This window comes from Oncorhynchus mykiss, chromosome 11 (genome assembly GCF_013265735.2).
Source record: "Oncorhynchus mykiss isolate Arlee chromosome 11, USDA_OmykA_1.1, whole genome shotgun sequence".
NCBI lineage: Eukaryota > Metazoa > Chordata > Actinopteri > Salmoniformes > Salmonidae > Oncorhynchus > Oncorhynchus mykiss.
Window position 1 is genome coordinate 14,074,652 of NC_048575.1, and position 13,885 is coordinate 14,088,536.

Sequence of the window (13,885 nt, forward strand, 5' to 3'; positions counted from 1 at the left end):
AGGACAGCTCAGTGCAGTTTGGTTTGCTCTGCTTGGTTTCGGCTCAGTATTGTGAAAAACTCTTAACTTAACTATATATACAGTACCAGTCCAAAGTTTGCACACACCTACTCATTCAAGGGTTTTTCTTTATTTTTACTATTTTCGACATTGTAGAATAATAGTGAAGACATCAAAACTATGAAATAGCCCATATTGAATCATACAGTGCCTTGCGAAAGTATTCGCCCCCCTTGAACTTTGCGACATTTTGCCACATTTCAGGCTTCAAACATAAAGATATAAAACTGTATTTTTTTGTGAAGAATCAACAACAAGTGGGACACAATCATGAAGTGGAACGACATTTATTGGATATTTCAAACTTTTTTAACAAATCAAAAACTGAAAAATTGGGCGTGCAAAATTATTCAGCCCCTTTACTTTCAGTGCAGCAAACTCTCTCCAGAAGTTCAGTGAGGATCTCTGAATGATCCAATGTTGACCTAAATGACTAATGATGATAAATACAATCCACCTGTGTGTAATCAAGTCTCCGTATAAATGCACCTGCACTGTGATAGTTTAAAGGTCCGTTAAAAGCGCAGAGAGCATCATGAAGAACAAGGAACACACCAGGCAGGTCCGGGATACTGTTGTGAAGAAGTTTTAGAGCCGGATTTGGATACAAAAAGATTTCCCAAGCTTTAAACATCCCAAGGAGCACTGTGCAAGCGATAATATTGAAATGGAAGGAGTATCAGACCACTGCAAATCTACCAAGACCTGGCCGTCCCTCTAAACTTTCAGCTCATACAAGGAGAAGACGGATCAGAGATGCACCATGGTTTGGGCCTGCTTTTCTTCAGCAGGGACAGGGAAGATGGTTAAAATTGATGGGAAGATGGATGGAGCCAAATACAGGACCATTCTGGAAGAAAACCTGATGGAGTCTGCAAAAGACCTGAGACTGGGACCTGAGATTTGTCTTCCAACAAGACAATGATCCAAACATAAAGCAAAATCTACAATGGAATGGTTCAAAAATAAACATATCCAGGTGTTAGAATGGCCAAGTCAAAGTCCAGACCTGAATCCAATCGAGAATCTGTGGAAAGAACTGAAAACTGTCTCTCGATGTGCAAAACTGATAGACATACCCCAAGCGACTTACAGCTGTAATCGCAGCAAAAGGTGGCGCTACAAAGTATTAACTTAAGGGGGCTGAATAATTTTGCACGCCCAATTTTTCAGTTTTTGATTTGTTAAAAAAGTTTGAAATATCCAATAAATGTCGTTCCACTTCATGATTGTGTCCCACTTGTTGTTGATTCTTCACAAAAAAATACAGTTTTATATCTTTATGTTTGAAGCCTGAAATGTGGCAAAAGGTCGCAAAGTTCAAGGGGGCCGAATACTTTCGCAAGGCACTGTATAGTAACCAACAAATTGTTACACAAATCTAAATACAGTTTAAGTCGGAAGTTTACATACACTTAAGTTGGAGTCATTAAAGCTTGTTTCAACCTCTCCACAAATTTCTTGTTAACAAACTATAGTTTTGGCAAGTCAGTTAGAACATCTACTTTGTACATGACACAAGTAATTTTTCCAACAACTGTTTACAAACAGATTATTTCACTTATAATTCACTGTATCACAATTCCAGTGGGTCAGAAGTTTACATACACTAAGTTGACTGTGCCGATAAACAGCTTGGAAAATTCCAGAAAATGATGTCATGGCTTTAGAAGCTTCCGATAGGCTAATTGACATCATTTGAGTCAATTGGAGGTGTACCTGTGGATGTATTTCAAGGCCCACCTTCAAACTCAGTGGCTCTTTGCTTGACATTGTGGGAAATCAAAGGAAATCAGCCAAGACCTCAGAAAATAAATTGTAGACCTCCGCAAGTCTGGTTCATCCTTGGGAGCAATTTTCAAATGCCTGAAGGTACCACGTTCATCGATACAAACAATAGTACGCAAGTATAAACACCATGGGACCAAACAGCCGTCATACCGCTCAGGAAGGAGATGCGTTCTGTCTCCTAGAGATTAACGTACTTTGGTGCGAAAAGTGCAAATCAATCCCAGAACAACAGCAAAGGACCTTGTGAAGATGCTGGAGGAAACGGGTACAAGAGTATCTATATCCACAGTAAAACGAGTCCTATATCGACATAACCTGAAAGGCCGCTCAGCAAGGAAGAAGCCACTGCTCCAAAATTGCCACAAAAAAAATCCATACTACGGTTTGCAACTGCACATGGGGACAAAGATCATACTTTTTGGAGAAATGTCCTCTGGTCTGATGAAACAAAAATAGAACTCTTTGGCCATAATGACCATTGTTATGTTTGGAGGAAAAATGGGGAGGCTTGCAAGCCAAAGAACACCATCCCAACCGTGAAGGACGGGAGTGGCAGCATCATGTTGTGTGGGTGCTTTGCTGCAGGAGGGACTGGTGCACTTCACAAAATATATGGCAGGAAAATTATGTGGATATATTGAAGCAACATCTCAAGACATGAGTCAGGAAGTTAAAGCTTGTTCGCAAATGGGTCTTCCAAATGGACAATGTCCCCAAGCATACTTCCAAAGTTGTGGCAAAATGGCTTAAGGACAACAAAGTCAAGGTATTGGAGTAGCCATCACAAAGCCCTGACCTTAATCCTATAGAAAATATGTGGGCAGAACTGAAAAAGCATGTGCGAGCAAGGAGGCCTACAAACCTGACTCAGTTACACCAGCTCTGTCAGGAGGAATGTGCCAAAATTCACCCAACTTATTGTGGGAAGCTTGTGGAAGGCTACCCAAAACATTTGACCCAAGTTAAACATTTTAAAGGCAATGCTACCAAATACTAATTGAATGTATGCACACTTCTGACCCACTGGGAATGTGATGGAATAAATAAAAGCTGAAACAAGTCATTCTCTCTACTATTATTCTGATATTTCACATTCTTAAAATAAAGTGCTGATCCTAACTGACCTAAGGCAGGAATTTTTACTAGGATTAAATGTCAGGAATTGTGAAAAACTGAGTTTAAATGTATTTGGCTAAGGTGTATGTAAACTTCCGACTTCAACTGTATGTCTTGATGATCTTTTCAAGAGATTTAAGAGAGGTCAGAGCGACAGGTCTGTAATCATTTGATGCAGATGGATGAGAGGTTTTTGGGACAGGTACAACAGCAGATTTATTCCATGAAGATGGAATTTCCGATGCACCGGGGACCGCTGAAAGAGAGAGCAGAAGACAGTGTCTTGAGTGGAACAGTGTTGGAAGACACGACCACTTCTGTTATCAGGCCCCGGGCTCTTTCGTGCTCCTTTGCTTTTGAACACTCGTTGTACAGCTTCCTCATCGATGACACGCGCGCTCTTGGTTGCCATGACATCCTCTTCCAGATGAGCCAGGGCAGCGGGGGCGACCCCTGTTTCAAAGCGGGTGAAGAACTTGTTTAGTTCATTGGCTGTAGAGAGGCACACCCTCTCATCAAGGCAGGGATCAATACATTGCCTCCTTTTTGAATGGGGAGTTTGACATATTCTTAATGCTCTATCAGGCTGACTGAGTCTCCCTGTAATATTATCTGTTGCACCTTGTCCTTTTACTGGAATCTGAACTTTTTTATCTATTTCTTCACCTCTCTCTGTACCTCTTTTATTTCGAGTGGATTCCCGGAGGCAAACACTTGTTTCTTCTTGTTAAGCACCACTTTCAATTCTTTGATCACCCATGGTTTATTGTTAGGAAATATCTTACATGTTTTTTTTGGAGATCGCCAAATCAACACAGAATTCAATATAGCCAGGTATTACATTAGTCAACTCGTTCAAGTCAGCTGATGATTCTTCAAATACACTCCAGGTGGTACAATCAAAGCATCCCTGCAATTGATCAATACTGTCATTGTCCCACACCTGTATTTGGTTTTCCACCACCTTCTCCCTTTTGATTAACTGTCTATAAGTTGATTGTAGAAGACTAGTATTATGATCTGATCCAGCCAGTGGAGGTCTGGCCAAGGATGAATACGCTTTGGGGACCGAGCCGTAACACAAGTCAATGATCTTATGTTTTCCTTGTTAGACAAGTCACATACTGTAAGTCCTCAAATTGCGCTTAAGAGTACAGTCATTGAAATCCTCCATGATGAATTTGGGCGCATCGGGGAAAATCACATCAAGCTCTTGAGTGAGGTTAAGAATTGAGTGAGGTTAAAAATGATGTCAGCTGCATTGACACTGTTTGCTCTTGGATGGATATAAACAACTGTCAGAAAAAGCATGGTTCACGGGGAGGTAGAAGGGGCGTAGTGACGCTTATAGTAGCTCTGCATCAGGAGTGCAGTGTTTTCCTGACAATCGTAGTTTTACACCATCTATCATTTATCAGAACACAGACTCTGCCTCCGTGCTCCTTACCAATAGCTTCACTGTCTCTGTCCATACGAGTGAAGGTGAATACGTTAGGGTTGACTTCAGAGTCTGGCACCGCCTCCGACAGCCAAGTTTCAGAAAAGGCCATCACACAGGCCTCCCTGTATTCATATAGATACTGTGAGTTTGCCCACAATTCGTCAATTTTCCCCTTAAGCGATTGGACATTGGAGAGCAGGATAGTTGGAAGCGGAATCTTTGTTTTTTTCCTTCTCAACCTCTGCCGCACCTCGCCTTTCCTGCCCCTCTTCCTACTTAATAGTCCTTCACCCAGGTTGTTTTGTCTCACGATCTCTGCAGGTATGTCCCCTTTGATCTGTTCTCCCCAGTGTGAGTTATTACATTGTAAGAGTTTCTGCTGTAGCGGATGTGTGGTGCCGCCGACTTTCTCATAGATTCGCATCCTGTTTCAGGTACCAGCAAAGGGAATCCAAGTAGGAGAATAATCCTCTGTACGCACTTCATGTCGCTCTACCGTCGCCTAATCGGTAATCCGATGCAACATGAAACATTATTAAACTACTAAAAGCAAAGCAACAAAAACGGACGAGTTTAAACAGAGAACAAGGAACAAACAAACACTGCAGGGCACCATTGGACAGGATAGGACAGGATAGAAGGTGGAACTTTTCTCTGAGCTTTTAGTGCAGTGTTACTCAAACCTCTCCTTGGGGAGCCCCAGATATTTCACAATTCTGTTGTAACCCTGAACTAGCCCACATGATTTAACTAGACAAGGGCTTGATGATTAGCTGACAAGTTTAATTAGGTGACAAAGTGGAAATCCACAACCCTCTGCATCATCAGACAACATACTCCAGAAGCACCTTCTGGTTGTGGGGAGATGGTACTTGTAGGACTCAGGAAGACACAGCGTTTCCCTTAGCCATCCTCTACACTAGCTCTGGGAATAGATCAAATACATGTGGCGGGAATCCCTGAGGAGAGGTTTGAGAAATGCTGCTTTCTACCACAGCACAGCACAGAGAGACAGAGAGGGAGGCAAGTCGATATGGCGCAGCGTGAAATCCCCAGTCCGACACCATGCAGTGTCTGTTGTTTGGCGCTGGTGCTGGCACTGCCAAGTGTGGGACACACATAATCAATCTTCCATCCTCCGCACTGACCCAGCTGCTTGTTTGCTTCAATAAGCCTGTGTAGCAATCCTGTTAAGTGGGACAGCTGTCCAAAACTGAAGCACCACTGAAGGACCTACTAGAGAATACACACGTAAACACACACACACTCACACTCTCGCTCATTCGTTTAATTTTCACCTCAGTCTTTCCTTGTCTCACTCTCCCACCATTATCTCCCTATTATAATTACAGTACCTTCATGATACCAGGCAGTAAAATGTTTGTCCTTGTTTTTTTCCAGTCTTAAGCCCCAATTCAAACAATCACAGATAATGGTAAACCTCACTGCAGGTTCACTTAGAATATCTATGTTGTACCAGAGCTGCTAAGCACATTAAAACAGATATCTTCGTAGACTTTGTCATTGTTCTATATTGAATCGTAACCACAACTGTCCTTAATAAGAAACAGTCTAAGTATTCTGAGTGAACACACAGTTTTGATTTTTCCTTCATATGTGATTACAAAAACCATCCTGTTCAGTCTCAACCAGGGGATAACTGTTGTTGAGCAGCCAAGTTAAATTTAGCCATTTCTTCCTGCAGGATATGTGTTCAAAGCATAAAGGTCTGTGATTGCTAAGCCTGATAACTTCAAACAGTAGCAGGGCATGACGCGAATACAGGGTTGCGTCACATTTGTTTTTAATGCCAAACCTTCAATGTTACCCCCCCCCCCCCCCCCCCCCCCCCTCCCTTCCCCTTCCCCCTGCCAAACCTTTAATACTATTTGCATTCCCAGCCTGTCATCAACGCCATGCTAAATATACTTTCGGTATTTCTGAGCACCTCCAAGACGCATCATGGTCTAATCCGCAACAATCTAGAAATCCAAAGGCTTTTCGTGTCGCGTCGGGGACAACTGTAGCATTTTAGCTTACCTTCCCTAACCATTATTCTAAACATTACCCAATTCACCTAACCTGCTACATAAAGTCATCTAACCATTTGTAGTTTAAGATCTTCTAACATTTGTCGTTAGTTTCCCTAACCGCCACCGTAAATTATCCCCTTAATTCTCCTGCAAGAGTCAACCTGGTCTGAGATAAATACGTGCACTACTATACGTCCGCCAAGAAGGCCTCCAAAACGTATGAAAAATGATTTCATCCAATTCGTATGCTATTGTACAACCAGGTAAGGCGTATCATATACTTTTCTCTCTGCTACCGCATGGCAAGTTGTACCGATGGACCAAGTCTGGAACCAACAGGACCCTGAACAGCTTCTACCCACAAGCCATAAGACAGTTAAATAGCTACCCCGACTAACTATTTAGCAATCTGCATTGACCGTTTTTGCACTCATTACATACGCTGCTGCTACTGTTTATTATACCTAGTTAGAGTGCCTTTATAAAGTATTCATACCCCTTGACTTATTCCACATTTTGTTGTTACAGCCTGAATTCAAAATTGATTAAATATAGTTTTTTTCTCACCCATCTATGCACAATACCGCATAATGATAAGGTGAAAACATGTTTAAAGAAAATGTTGGGCATTTATTGAAACTTAAGTACAGAAATATAAGTATTCACAACCCTGAGTCAGTCATTTGTAGAAGCACCTTTGGCAGTGATTACAGTATTGGGTCTTTCTCGGTAAGTCTAAGAGCTTCCACACCTGGATTGTGCAACATTTGCCCATTATACTTTTCAAAATTCTTCAAGATCTGTCAAATTGGTTGTTGAGCATTGCTAGACAAACATTTTCAAGTCTTGCCATAGATTTTCAAGTAGATTTAAGTCAAAACTATAATTCGGCCACTCAGGAATATTCACTGTCTTCTTGGTAAGCAACTCCAGTGTAGATTTGGCCTTGTGTTTTAGGTTATTATCCTTCTGAAAGGTAAATTAATCTCCCATTAATCTCCCAGTGGTGGAAAGCTGAACCCTGTTTTCCTCTAGGATTTTGCCTGTGCTTAGCGCCAGTCAGTTTCATTTTTATGCTGAAAAACTCCCCAGTCCTTAACAATTATAAGCAGACCCATAACATGATGCAGCTACCAGTGTGCTTGAAAATATGGAGAGTGATACTCAGCAATGTGTTGTATTGAATTTGCCCCAAACATAACACTTTGTATTCAGAACAAAAAGGGAATTGCTTTGCCACATTTTTTTTGCAGTATTGCTTTAGTGCCTTACTGCAAACCGGATGCATGTTTTTTAAAATATTTTATTCTGTACAGGTTTCCTTCTTTTCACTCTGTCATTTAGGTTAGTATTGGAGTATCTGCAATGTTGTTGATCCATCCTCAGTTTTCTCCTATCACAGCAATTAAACTCTGTAACTGTTTTAAAGTCACCATTGACCTCGTGGTGAAATCACTGAGTGGTTTCCTTCTTCTCTGACAACTGAGTGAGAAAGGACGCCTGTATCTTTGTAGTGGCTGGGTGTATTGATACACCATTCAAAGTGTAGGTAATAACTTCACCATGCTCAAAGGGATATTCAATGTATGCTTTTTTTTATTTTTACCCATCTACCAATAGGTGCAAGGAATTGGAAAACCTCCATGGTCTTTGTGGTTGAATCTGTGTTAGAAATTCAGTGCTTGACTGAGGGACCTGCCAGATAATTGTATGTGTGGGTTACAGAGATGGGGTAGTCATTCAAAAATCATACTAAACACTATTATTAATGTGACTTGTTAAGCAAATCTTTACTCCTGAACTTATTTAGGCTTGCAATAACAAAGGGGTTGAATACTTATTGACAAGACATTTCAGCTTTAAATGTTTAATTCATTTGCAAACATTTCAAAATCATGATTCCACTTTGACATTATGGGATATTGTGTGCAGGCCAGTGATAAAAAAAACTAAATTGGATCCATTTTAAATTCAAGCTGTAACACAACAAAATGTGGAAGAAGTCAAGGGGTGTGAATACTTTCTGAATGCACTGCATACAGTATGTACATATCTACAGTACCTCAATTACCTTGTACCCCTGCACAAGGGGGTACAAGTACACCGTGTATATAGCCAAGTTATCATTACTCATTGTGCAGTTATTAGTTATTTATTACTACTTTATTATCATTACATGTTATTACTTTTCTATTATTTCTCTATTTTCTTTCTTTCTGCATTGTTGGAAAGGGCCTGTAAGTAAGCATTTAACTGTCAGTTTATGAAGTTTGTCACAAATAACATTTGATTTGAAATTTTATTTGATACTATATGTCCTCTAATTCGTATGATATTGTACGACCACTATTCCACTCATAATGTAGCCTAACGTAACGGAACGGAACATATCATACTAATGGAGTGTATAGATTTACCTACAGAATAATACAAATTGCCCATGAGACCAGGTTGGCATCTAAAGACAAAAGGGCACTCGGCATCCCTTACACAGTGCATCCCTTACACAGTGCTCCCCCCACCATTGTATAGGTGGCTCACGGCTCTCTTTCCCCTACCTGAAAGAATTTCAATTGACAGATTTGGTTTCCAATTGGTCTGGAAATTGCTTTGGGGGCCTTTGCACCTCACCTGAAATGTCTGGAAGGGAAACACGAATGACACTCAATGTCATGGAAACCACTGTATCCCTAAAGGTTGGGAAAGCGAGACCCTTCCGAATTGATGTGCTATTTCACTCTTTCTCTCCTGTGTCACACTTCAGTGATGGTTTTGCAAAGATACGCCAGGACCAAAATACAATCCAACAGTCGATCCAGTACGAGGTAGCTCTGAGTACACACCATGAAAAGGAAGTCTCTCTGATAAACCTACACTGCCACACTGAATCGTTGACGGCTGTTCTTGTGGAAAGTAGAAAAACAGTCGTATGGTGCCACTTTAAACCAACAAGTTATAAAGTCTTTATAGAGCATTCATAAGCACTTCATGACCATTAAATAGATGTTTCACATTAGGACAAGTCATACTACATAAAGGGTGATATATAAGGTCCTTACGTCTAGTGTTTTCCAAATGTGGCATAACCCTTTACTGTAGCCTTGTATCGTCTCACTTGGCAATAGGATGACATGGTTTATGAGAAGCAGCAGCTAGAAAGCTGAAGTCTCACACTAAATAATAGGCGTCTCTTGATATTCATGGTTTACATTTCCACAGCAGTCACAGTGCCAAATACATCCATTAATTAATGGAGAAATGCAGCTTTTATAAGCCTCCAGCTAGCAAGCCGTGTCTGTCTCTCTTCCACACTACAAGGATATCAGAAAGCTGAGAAATTCATTTGCATCCTGTCTCGAAAGAAAATAAACATTATTCTAGGGCAGGAAAAACTAAAATAGATATGGGCTATAAAAGAAGAGGCTGTTTTCAAATTGTAGAAACAGTATCGTAATTAGTTTCTTCCTAGCAACCACATAATCCATTTACAGTACCAGCAGTCTAAGAGAAGCCATAGAAGCCACACCTCAGATAATAAAAATAGAATACAGCATTTTGCCAAGTGCAGGGCCATCAAGCATAACACTTCCCATTAGGTTTCATCTTCATGGGGACATTGTTGAGACTCCGGAGTCTTGTCAACACCTCCCTACACCTCACCCCTCCGTGTGCCTAATATAGTCCTGTGGTTGAAACACTTAAGACCTTGAAGGTAGAGAATGTCGACTAAAGCAGGAAATACAAAGGCTTCACCTTGTCGCATTGCCATGTTCCTGAATTGCAAACTTGTCTGGCATATACATATTCATATTCTTTACACAGATATCCACTTAAAGCTGAGTGTACGAGTGTGATGAAGTGGGGTGAAAAATGTAGCTACTGCAAAAATTGAGTACGTACTGTAGTGGGGCTTAGGCAGGCTAACTGTTTGAGCTTCCGATCATCTTTATGTGAAGTAATATGATGTAATGGGTCTGTGATCGGAAAATGGGAGGCAAGGAAAGAACAGATACTGTAGATTCTAGCACATTCACGTTGACTGACAAACCAGAGGGGTTCCCATTAGAAATACCTCATAATATTTGCCTGCCTTGTTACCACTAATACACTATACATCTAGAAAAACAGTAATGGGCACATTACAGATGGAGGGGGGGGGGGGGGGGGGGGGTTGTGACATGACATGACGTCATTATGGTATGTTTGTCTCCATCCTTCTTGATTAGCTTCCTTGTTAAAAGCCGAGGAACGTTAAATTGGAGACATTTCTCAGAGACCATGACCAGGCTTAATTAAAAGTGCTAATTTCTCAAATGTGATAGTTCTAATCTCCCAGCCACTTCCTTGAGGCTGCTTGAGGTTAACACAGGGCCAGACCCCGAATGTAATCAGAAAAGTACCCGTCTGTATTCTGCCATCTACTGTATCTGTACGGGTCAAGACGTCATTCTTCGCTGGGCCCTGGAGTCGAGGACACTTACTCACCCTGCCAAGTACAGCTCCGGCTGTTTAAAAAAAAAGGACAACACCACTGCTCCCCCTTCCCTTGGCTGTATGGCTGTTTGTCTGCAGAGAGGAAGGCTCTTTGGCTCCATCTCAACTCACTGTATGCTTCTGTTGGTGCTTAACGACATCACTGCTAATGTTGACCTATCGCTTTTCTATTACTCTGAAGTTGAGCTGGAGAATTGTGCATTTGTTTTTGCTCAAGCTCTGCGGCTGAACAACAAATCTAAAGATCAATGAATACAAATTGTCTACTGGGATACATGGGTAGATGTCATAGTGAGAGAGAGAGAGAGAGAGTGTGTGTGAGAAAGAGAGACATATACTGTAGACCTATTTTCTTAAGATAGATGTGAGTGTATAGTAGGACTACATGGTTATAATCTTCTCTCTTTAACAATCCTTCACATTCAAACCAGTCTTCTGGTTCCACAATGAATACACGAGGGCAGTAGAATGAGCTCATTGAAGTCCATTTCAAACGGGAGCCTTTATTTAAACAGATATATTAGAATGCAGATGGTCCGGGTATATAATAATTAAAGGGTACGTCTAGCGATTTATTTTGGTTGGTAATATTGACATTGTGGCCCTCAAATCCTTCACCCAAAGCATAGAAGCCATTACTGCAGGAAAAACTGAAGTAGTCTGATCTCAACATTGCTATTGTCCAAATATCTGTCATTAACTGTGATTTTATAAATTGACTCTCACCACAAGGGCAGAAATAAGCATCTTCCACTTGTCACAGCGGCAATTGGAGAATGTAAGTGTGATACTAACAACTGGCCAAGGTTCCCCAAGGTTCTTTTACTATCTATTTGAAGCTTGTCTGTCACTTCTTAAAGTACAAACCACTTCCTGCTAAAGCTGTACTCTAAAGGTTAAAAAGGCAGTCATCTAGTGCTGGCCATGTTGGGATAGATAGAGAAACTCTATATTGCTGTGTTTACACAGGCAGCCCAATTCTGATCTTTTGATTAATTATTGTCAAAAGATCTGATCTAATTGGTCAAAATACCAGTTAGTGGCAAAAAGTCTGAATTGGGCTGCTTGTGTAAATGCACCCTTTGTGGATCAGGATTGGAATCTCTTGCAATCCATATATCAATCATTACTGAGAATGAGGGGGGGATCTGATGGGGGAAAAAAACAAATGGCACTAGCTTGCGTTTGGCATTTCTGATACCTATCAGATTTTTCCAGAATATGTAAGCAAGTTCCAATTTTCTTCTCATGTGGTTCTCCATCCTGAAGTGTTTTTTTTGTGTGTGGCTATTTTAGAGGCTATATCAGTGTGGTCAAGCAAATCTGATAAGGGTCACATGTAAAACTGCGTGTGGGCAGTTTACACAGGCAGCCCAATTCTGATATTTTCGCCCAATATTGCAATACATTTTATTTCTGTTAGGTACTTAGCTTTCTGTTGCCTTACTAAGCTGAATACTTTGGATAAAAGGGTCTGCTAAAGTGTCATACAATATTATTATCATCATCATCATGAGGTTGATACATTTTTGAAGTCGAACATTTTCAAAGTGGAAATTACAAACTTCAGAAGCCTTTTTTAAAACTCAAATACACTACAGATATCCTGCAGCAAGGTGATCAAATTAAGATCCTACATCTGTATGTAGACACTGGTATTGTGACACTGGTATTGTGACACTGGTATTGTGCTGGAGATAATGAAAATGAGATTGAAAAGTGGTGGAGTTGCCCTTTAGGTACTTTTCTGTGTCTAAAGTCACGTACTTTAAAAAGCAATACATTTTCGTTGCCACGGTATTGTGTACAGAGCCCTAATGGGGGAGTATTAAAAAAAAAGAATAAGCTACCAGAGTGGTGTGGCAATGTTACCAGGCCTGTCTTAGTTATTGCACTTGGGAGAATGAGGGCTGGATCCCGTCATTTAGTCTATCAAGAGAACGTTGAAATGCTAAGATGTTTTTTTAAATTGCGGGTTATATGCCCAATAACTAGATTAGAACAAACTGGTCTCTGTTACAACCAGGTAAAGATGCTTTACCCATGGTGAGATCAAGACATCATGGTAAATACATATGTTGTTTTATCCTTATACAAGCAGTATATAACCTGACCTTAAAAGACATCAGAAAATACATAATTGCAACCAGTTTTGCCCACTGATTAGATACAAAAGCCATTGCTGCAAAAGATTATATAACTAATTAAAGACAAACAGTAAAACAAAATCTCCAACAGGCAATGTGATCATCATCTTCTTAGATGATCTTACACCTAAAACAGGATTGGATCAAAGCACTTTGATTATTTTTCTCAGACACAACAAATCCCTTCGACAACATAATTCATATGGGGGAAGACAGGCATCAGCCCAAATAGAAAATGTACCTCTGAGCATAGTGGGCGTGATCTTTGAAGTCAACTCAATCAAATTTACTGAAATGAAACAGGGCAGACGTGACCACATGAAATGACTTAACACCAAATTCCCTTGAAGGCCCCCAGTCATTTGCCTAAAACTCAGTCACCTAAATAATGAAAAGAATTACATTTTTAAAATATAATTCTTAATTGCTAACTGCTAATACATACATCCCATTTATCCCAGAAGCTCTGAAATATTTGCCCACCTTGTGCCTGACTTCAGCTTAGACTGGGGGGGATGAAACACTAAGTGGACCAATGGACAAAAGCTCAAGATTACATTGATGTTGTGGTGACTTGGCACAACACTCTCAATCCGAGGTCTGAGGGGAAGGTTCCATGTGGGATTGTGACACTGGCCCTGGGGGATTGGACAAAAAAAGCAGGGGAAAAGGCGACTGAGGAAAAGCGGACAAGGCACTCTGCACTTGGCAAACAAAAGCAGGAAGGGGTTGTCATGGGTGGCCAAGATGAAGAGAGACAGAAATAAATGCTGCATAGCCTGAGGAAAGAGAGAACCTGAATT

At 40.7% G+C, this 13,885-nt stretch overlaps 1 protein-coding gene across 2 annotated transcripts in view; it reads right to left on the reverse strand.

Annotated features, from left to right (window-relative positions):
- LOC110535302 (receptor activity-modifying protein 3) overlaps nt 1-13,885 on the reverse strand; it is a 34,476-nt gene that overhangs the window by 10,149 nt on the left and 10,442 nt on the right. The window lies entirely within an intron of this gene.